This window comes from Apteryx rowi, unplaced genomic scaffold, assembly GCF_003343035.1.
Source record: "Apteryx rowi isolate R43461 unplaced genomic scaffold, aptRow1 scaffold_256, whole genome shotgun sequence".
NCBI lineage: Eukaryota > Metazoa > Chordata > Aves > Apterygiformes > Apterygidae > Apteryx > Apteryx rowi.
Window position 1 is genome coordinate 1208421 of NW_020448930.1, and position 9001 is coordinate 1217421.

The following is a 9001-nucleotide window of genomic DNA, read 5'->3' on the forward strand; positions in this document are numbered from 1 at the left end:
AGGGATGAGGAGGGAGCACAGCTGGTGGTAGGGTCTGTCACAACAGCACGCTGAGATTTGCAGGGGAGCAGGTTTTCTCAGGGACTGCGGCATGAACTTCTCCAGGAACTTGGAGCCCTCCCAAACCTCACCACTTTCTGTTTTAAGCACAACACCTGCTTTTCAGCCATGCTTTCCCTAACCAAAACACAAAGCCAATGTCCCCAGAACAAAACATTTTACTCGAAGAGCAGAGAAGGCAGGAGAGGGTGCAAATTGTATGTGATGCAGGATGACTATGTTGCCTCAGGCACTACGTACCCCTCTGCCTGGGTTTCCAGCCTGCTCCATCCCAGGCCGCTGCTGGAGTTCGGGAACCAYGGCCTGCTGGTCCTTCCAGGACTGGTCAGAGAGCTTGCCAGCAGGCATTGGCATTGCCTCTCTCCCACCACATGGAGACCCAATTCAGTTGCCTTTTCACTATAGACTCGAATCGGGTCTGGTTTGTCACTCAGCACTGCAGAGTTGTGCCCCGCTCCCTCAGTCTGTACTGCTGGCCCGCCACTGGGGGAAGAGGGTTGCTATCCAGCAGCCTGAAGTCCAGTTCTCGTTCCCTTTTTTCTGTTCCCTTTTTTAATAATCAGTTCCTTGCATATTGCATTGTGGATTTTTCTACTGATTTCTATCATCTTTATCAGGCACTTCAAAAAAAAAAAAAAAAAAAAAAAAAAGGGTTTTTTACTCTTATTCATTTGCCAAAAGCCACACAGTTAGCCGCACTGCATGGTTGGTTTATGCTTTATGTGTCTTTAAATCCTGTCCTGGGATGTTTCATGGCCTGCATGTCCTTCTTGGTCTACAGAAGATACAATGTTAGTACTTCAGTAGTGTTCTTTTGGTTATTAGTGTTTGGGTTTTTTGTGTTTGGGGGTGTTTTCTTTTGTTTGTTTGTTTTAATGAAAAGATAGATTACAAATGTCTTCCCTCTAAAAATTTTCTTGCTGTCTAATTTTAATATTGACAAACCATTACATCCTAAATGCTTGTAAAGTCCTTAACTTTTAGCCAAGCACTTCTATTATCCTTTGCTGACCCCCCCCCTCCCCCCCCCCCCCCCAAAAAAAAAGGAAAAAATGATATAGGTGTTCTAGAGAATGGTTTCGGGTCTGAGATGCAGCTAACTCAAGTAATAGGCCATCTTTAGGGATGTTAACAGCCATATTTTTAACAAAATTTCTATTATTGGCCTCCTAGATTGCTAGGTACAATAAAGTCAACCAAGAGAAAGCAATCAGATTGAGTTTGTTACTAGGAATATCTTAAAAACAAACCACAAAGGCTAATTTTAAGCAGTGGGCTGTAATTCATGTTGTTTAGTTTAGAACCTCTGGAGCGATTCCTTTTAAATGCTGGTTCTAATTTTAACTTGGTATGTCAGACCAATGCGGGTGCTCTTTCACTGTCTCTTTAATGGCCACCATAAAGTTTCATGTTAAAGTAAATAGGGGAAAGCAATAATTACAGAACTTACCAAAAAAGATTCATTTCTTAGTACAGTGTATTTTCTTTAAATAGGGGGTTATGTCTCAAGAGCTAATTTTTTAATTATTATTATTTTTCTTTTTCCCCCTCTCTCTCCTACTTCTGTTGTTGTACTGCATTACTTGGCTTGGACCATAATGAATGAGTTCATCTGTGATCTTCCCAGAAGCTGAAGAGAGGGCAGAGTTCTGTGGTTTAAGTTTTGTTTGGTTTGGGAAAGCATGAGTTGAACTTGGAAAGAGTCCTACTATCTAAAATATTCAACAAGTGACCTCTGGAAAACGTAGAATATCTTTAACTACTATTTTTGAATACAGCCTCTTTAATAGTAACTTTTTTCCAGTGAAATTTTTTTTTTACTAAGGGCTTTTTTGGTTTACCTTTTAACAATAAAATAACGTGAAGAAGTTGACGTGGTTGCTTCTATTTTTATGCTGCCTACAACAGCCAAAAAAACTACAGGAATCAACTGCTCAAACAAATACTGTTTCAAAGGTATTTCCTGACCCAAACCAGTGTAGAGTAAGTGATTTCCCACTACATTCAACTACTTGTACATTTTTTGAGGCAGAGAATTTAGTAGATGTGGTATTAAGTTTAGTTGAAATGCTTAATAACCTTATTGGTTGTATTGTTGTTAACTTCTGAAGCCTGTGGTCAGCTGCAGCAAGCACTGTGCAAACATAAAACAAAGTTTGTCTTTCTCCTGCAGAAGATTTTGCAGTCTAAGGGTGACAGTGACCCTACAGTAGGTATCTTACAGTTACAGCATGAAGGCAGAGCTGACCCAGCATTTAAGCTAGTTTGCTTGATTCCTGTTTGTACTCTGGCTGTGACAGTGCAGAGCAACCATCTGAGTATCAGATGAAGCCACAGGACTATCTGATGAACTTTTGAAAAGGGTTTTCAGACATAACTGATCTCCGAGATGAGAGGCATGAAGTGGATGTTTTATGGAGGGAGACGAATGTTTCCTAACAGCTGTTAGCTGTTTCATGGGCATCATAGGACACGTTTCATGGGACAAACTTTAGGAATCTCTTCAGTAATGAACTGATCACTTGGACATGTAGGAGATCTCTTCCCTAAGTGGCTTAGGGCATACCTTGTTGTGTGTGTGTCAATGTTTTAAATGTAAGTGTCACTTCTTTATTTTGTTCCTTTCTTTAGGAAGTAAAATCATTTAATTCTGGTAGTGTTAACTTTGTTTAAAACCCATCAAGACTCACCTAAGAAAGCTCTTCATTTGACTGTATTTGTGTTTTTCAAGCTCTTCTGTATAAAATCTCAAAATGATGGTCACAGACTTAAACTGCCCTAGGAATGTTTTTACTTCTTGTCAGAGTAAGTTTCCTCAAATTTCCCTCATTTTGTGCTGCATGTCAGGTCGCTGTGCTGGGAAGCTGCTAAGAATAAATCATAAGTACATATTTTCTATCTCTGTGTGTAGCATGCTCTCTGCCAGTAAGCAAATAAGCACTGCAACCATAAGAAACTTGCAGTAAGGACCGTGTGTCAGTATTCCTTTTGCCTAGAACTACAAACAGGTAAAACTTTTTTTTTTTTTTTTTTGGGGGGGGGGGAACGTGTCTTAAGCAGAAACTGAAAAGTTCCTGAGTTAGCAAGATGAATTATGTGGGTATGTAGAAAATGAAAGTGAATGACTTTTCTCTTTCTAACCAAACTGTAACATGCAAAACAACATGCATTTTTATTACAATTCAAATTAATTATGCTAAAATCATGTCAGAAGAAGCTTTTCTATTTAAGTTACTTTTGGATCATTTATTCTATACTGAGTTGATATTTTCCTTTAGCACGTACTCTTTCAACATCATTTCTGTTTGGGTATCTCAAAAGCCAAGCCTCTTCCACAACATGGAAAATCTAAAAAAAACACCAAAAGAACCTAATCGCTCCCTACTGTCCTTACTAAATAAATTAATTAGCAGTGAAAACCATATATAAATGTACAACTACCACTGGTAGTTGAGGGTTTTTATCAATGAGGAAAAGCAAGTGATTCTTTAACCTCAAAGTATCATATATGTTTATTATACTTAATCAGTTGGCAAGAGGAAAAAAAAATAAATGTAACCTGGAAGTAATAAGAAGAGACCCAACTCCTCTTGTTTGTTTTTGTTTTGAGTTATGCTGAGGTTTACAAAACAGTCTAGGGAAAATCCCAATGGGATTCCTTTGCATGTATTCTAAATCCAAAGGTCTGATTTTAAGTACTTATTACCTACTGATAAATTTAGCTTGGGAAACCCTGAAGTAAGCATTTTCACTATGGTGAGCCTGGGCCTTTTCCTCTCTTCCCTTTTTTTTTTTTTTTTTTTTTCTTCCCTACTGTCTGTACATGCCTTACTTCTTGGTCCTTTGGTTTCTGTCTTCCTGCCTTTGTTTGCAGTCACCTTATGCATAATTTCTGCCACACGCAGTTGGTGTGTTACAGTGCTTCCTTTCTCTGCAGGAAACAGGTACATGCGTTATACAGAAAAACTTGTTCAATATGCAAAAAGGCACTACTACTCTTCAGTAGCATTACTATGTAGCAGTAATATTACTGTGAAAGATCAGAGCTTTGGTCGATGTTGTGGGGCTAATACATTACACCTTTGGAAAGACAGCAAATACTGTGATTCTCCATCTGCAGAGTGAGAACAGAAGGGAAATATGCACACAGGCAGTTAATGCACTGCTCATTCACCCTCCAGCCTACCTGATGGTAGCCAGCTCGTGTGTCCGTCCATGAGGCATAAATAAACCGTGTGAGTTGCTTGAAGTTATGCAGCAAATCTGTGACAAAAAAGATTTTTGTTGTGGAATTCTACAATTTAAGTAATGTTCTAACCACTGGATCATGTTTTCTTTTTTTAATCTTAGTGGTTGCACTGATCAAAGTCAAGAATTTTCTTTGAATTATGTTTCTTGAAAGAAACAAACTTTACCAGGACAAATCAATGAGATGGGAAACTAGACCAAATTAAACATCTGACTCTCACTATACAATAGCATTTTGATTAGAATCTGTTCCTGGTGGTATTGTCACATGGGAGTCAGTTTTCTGTGTAATGCTGTTGTCCGGGCATATACTGGTTGAATGCCACATCAGGACATGATTTGCAGAAATGTAGTTGGAACATGTAATCCTGTAACATGCAGAAGGAAACTTGGAAACAAATAACATTTTGTTCAGCAAGCTAATGTGACTGAAATACTAAAAGAGACCACATTATAATTAAAATTGTTACCACAGTGCTAAGAAAGGCAAAATGCCTTTCTCCTTGAGAAAGAAGGAAAATTTGTCCCAAGCCAGTTCCCTGGCAGGACAATCTGATCTTTCCTCTTTGGCTGTAGGGCACCTTGACTCAGTTAATGCATGCAGTAGAGGTGAGTCTTAAGAAGATGTGATGGGAAGAGGGCAGTGTGTTTCAAGCAGGAGGAAAATTAGAGCAACAACAGTATGTATAGGGAAGGAGATGACAAAAGATAGCTTTTAGGATGATAGAGACAAATGAGCAAAAAGAGTTGAACAGCATGGGGAGAGAGAGACTTACGTGTCTGAGTCGTTGAATTTGTCAGGTCAGAAGTTTGTTGTAAAATGTGTGCTGATAGGGGGAAGAAGAAATGGTTTTGAGAAGAATTATTTGTATCGTGAGAAGCATCAGATGATGTGAAGGACTGATTATTTGGTGAGAGAGATGCATAAAATCAAAAATGGATAATAGATAACAGAAGGATGAAAAGATTTGAGAATTTGACATTGTATGGAGAGAAACTGAGCAGCTAGTGCTGTTGATTATGGTAGATACCATTGGCAGGATGTGCAGAGCAGACTGTATCAGGGTTTCATCAGTGCTTCAGGGGAAAATACTTTTTTCTTGTTGCTCTTTAATTCAGTCTTGCACAGTGCAGGACTAAATTTCATTAGGTTTATTGTCAGGAATTCCTCCTGAAGGACGATGGTGCATGTGTGCATTCATGCACTCATGTGCTTCCCATCTCCTTTAACTGAAATAACTAAGGCCCCTAAGGCCTTCAAAATCACTTGCCTTCCATTGACTACGTAGGTAACCTACACGATTATCTCTTGGAAAAGCTGCTTCATCAGACACCAGCAATAAGGTGACTATTTCAGGTAGACGGAGTCCCATTCTAAGTCTCTCCTTATGCTTAGTCCAATGTGTCATAGTGACCTGGTGAGAGAATTTATATACCATAACATCTAATACAAATCTACTGAACTTTCCTGTCCACTGAAGATTAGAAGGACAGTTCTGAGTCTTAATGATGGAAATGTGATATAGTGTTATGAAGCCATTAGTTCTACAGACAAGCAGCAGAACTATATGTTCAGAGCAATTTAGCATTCTATGTGTTTAGATTAATTGTATATTTAGATTCTTTTTTTTTGGGGGGGGGGAGTTCTAGATAGCTTTAAGTAATCAGTGCTCAGAACATTTCTATGAAGTTTCCTTCTTTCTGTGAAGATTCCTTTTTTTCTGTACTTTGGCAGTGTTTTCTTGCTAATGCTATTGATTACGCATGCTGTGTTCATTCTTCTCCCTCTTAATATTGTCAGTGGAGGTGAACTCTTCAGAACAAGGAAAACTTACGTCCTTATCTCTGAAGGACAAAGCTGTGACATGTAACTGAGAACCCACTGTCCAAACTGTAAGCTGTGATAAATGCTGTCTTTCATAAATATCTGCCTGGAGTTCGGTTGTTATTATTACTGAGCCACAGGAACAAAGTTATCTGTGGGTGAGCTAACAGTTTCTTCCCACTGTGCTGAATGCTGTTTTCAGCTACAGAAATATCTTCAAGGTACAGTTGTAGAGTATGAAGGGATGGTACTTGTATATGTGTTGTCTTACAGCTAGGATGTGAGCTGTTGTCAGGATGTGAGCTCTGTTGGTATTAAGCAAGTGAGAAAATAAGAGGATTTTGGGGGGTTGTTTGGGTGTTGTTGTTGTTGGGGTGTTTTTTTTCCTCCTTCAATCTTAAGTACTCTGTTCCTTCATTTGAGACTTCTAAATTGTTATGCAAATACAACACTGAGTATTTCACCATAACACTAAGCACACATGTTGCCACAGAGTTACAAGGTAAAAAGCTATTTTGATCTCCTTTTAACTGGGGAATGGAGAGAATTGCTCAACTGGTTTCTTCAAGCATCACAGAGTTGGAACCAGGACAGAGTCATGGGACTCCACTCCTTACTCATCTTCCTACTTTCTGAATAATTTGACATAGCTTTAAATATGGTTTATAGCTTTGAGCTTCCAAGGCTTTTATCTTCCCTCCCTTCCCCTGTCCAACAGAGGGAAAGCCACAGAGCTCAGGCTTGGTGTTATTTGGGCTTTGTGTAAACATAGCTGTTACTGTTCTAAGAGAGCCAGCTGTCAAGAAGAAAATCCTTGTGGTATGTTAAGGTTTCAAACTGCTGCTTACTGATTTATTGTTGTTGTGCAGGCTGCTCAAAGAGCACATTAATTCATCAGTTCCTTGTAAGCAGGAAGGAGGGAAAGAATAGGAGGAAGTGAGAATGGGGTAGGGACGGGGAAGAGAAAAATCAAAACCTAGGAAAATGGTAGGGGGGATAGAAGAAAACAGAAGCAGTTGTTTTTGAGTGTGTCACTTCCTAGTTTCTGGAAAATAATAATAAAATAAGATATTAACATAGAGAATAGTGAAGGTGTCTGTATCCTTATTGCTCTTGCCATCCCAAGCTAGAAAGCAATAAGTAACTTCTCCCTGCCAGTTGGCATTCGGAGTTTGCTGCAGTTGAGTTTCATGCTTATGTTGCAATTATCTTCAGTTAAGACCAGTCTTTTTTAGGTTCACTTCACCTTACCTCATCTTAAGACCTCTTACAGGTGTTGAAGTCTGATCAAGCCACCCTGGGCTCCTTTTCTTGTGAGGGTTAGGACCAGCAAGAGGGTGGGAATCAATCTCAGGTTTAAGATATTTTAAATGCAATGTCTGCATGAAGGTAAATGCTGGCTCAGTAGTCAGCAGTAGAGCTTCTGTCAGTACAGCCCGCTGAACTTAAAGAACAAGCCAGCACACCTGGAGTCCATGACTGTAATGGGAACGTAGAGATCTAGAAAACATGTGAATATCTGGAGCAGGATTTACAACTGCAAGTTGTATTAAAAACTAGATAAGATGAATCCTGTGCCTTTCCTGCCATAGCACGGAGTACACTGAGGTCCTAGTCTATGATAGACATTGTTAGATACTATCTAAATATATGCTATATCTGCTAGTTACTTCCAGGCATTTGGAAGCTGGCTTTTGAAGTTCATCATGAGCTGCCATTATTTAGCCAGTAAACTCTAGCTGCATAGCTATTAATACCCATGGTTCTGAGCATGAATTATTTTAACAAAGGTGGTGACTACAAGTTGCAGAAAACCATGTAAATATGAAAGCTTAGTAACATGTCTCCTTTCTGTTAGTAGAAGCAAAATCTGAAAACATTCAGTCAGGAAAATGAGTTTGACTATTTCTGATTTTGTCTTTTAGATATCCAAAAAAGTGAAGCCAACAGGATGTTTCTCTTTCACTCTGTCTCCTAGCTGTTGCCAACACTTTCTTAGGCATCTGCTGAAATGCTTATTCTTGTCATAACTCCTTTCAGGAATGATTACATCACTTTTCTTGTATTCAGTGGTCAGTGGAAAAAGATGCAGTTTTGTTCTGCACTCTTGTTCCTTTTGCTGATGACGTTGGTGCTGTTAAATTGTTTTAATCTCTATGCTTGATCTTGGAGGTCATTTTGTGTCTCAAACTGCTATCTCAATCATGTCGTATTTCTGGTTTGTTGAAATCTGTGGAGAAAAACAATAGTGTGTGCTGTGTCACTCTTGGTGTGTGGAAGATCCTTATATCCTAGATTCTGGATGCACTTTACTTTCTTCTCCCTGAAATATTTATGGAGCTTAAACACTTCAACTTTTAATGATTTAACCGTTGTTCTTCCACACTTTGACATGGGCTTAGTAGTTGCTGCAGTAATTCATAGACTATTATTTTCTTCATTTTGTAAATATGCTATTGTACTTTTAGAGAAGGCCTTCAAACTATTATACAGAACTGTCATAATAATTATCTGTCAGTTATACATGGAGAAAAGAGCTTTAGATAAATGAATTTGTTAGTTGATTAGTGCCTTTAAGTCTGTGGATTTTAATCAATGTAGAGTTGATGAACTAGAAATCCTATCATTCCAATTGTTTTATAATTTTTGACTAATTATCTTATCAAGTAGTATATTAACATGTATCATCTGATGCCAGTGTTTTACTAGAAAATCTGTGGCAATGCAGAAAAGCCTAGGTGCCATTTCAGGTGACAATAACCTTAGTCTTCAAAGCATAGCAAACAGTTGGCAGTTCATAGTAGAGATTCCAGACATCTTTTAAAGTACCAAATTATGATGTGATATTTAATTCTCAAATCCTATATC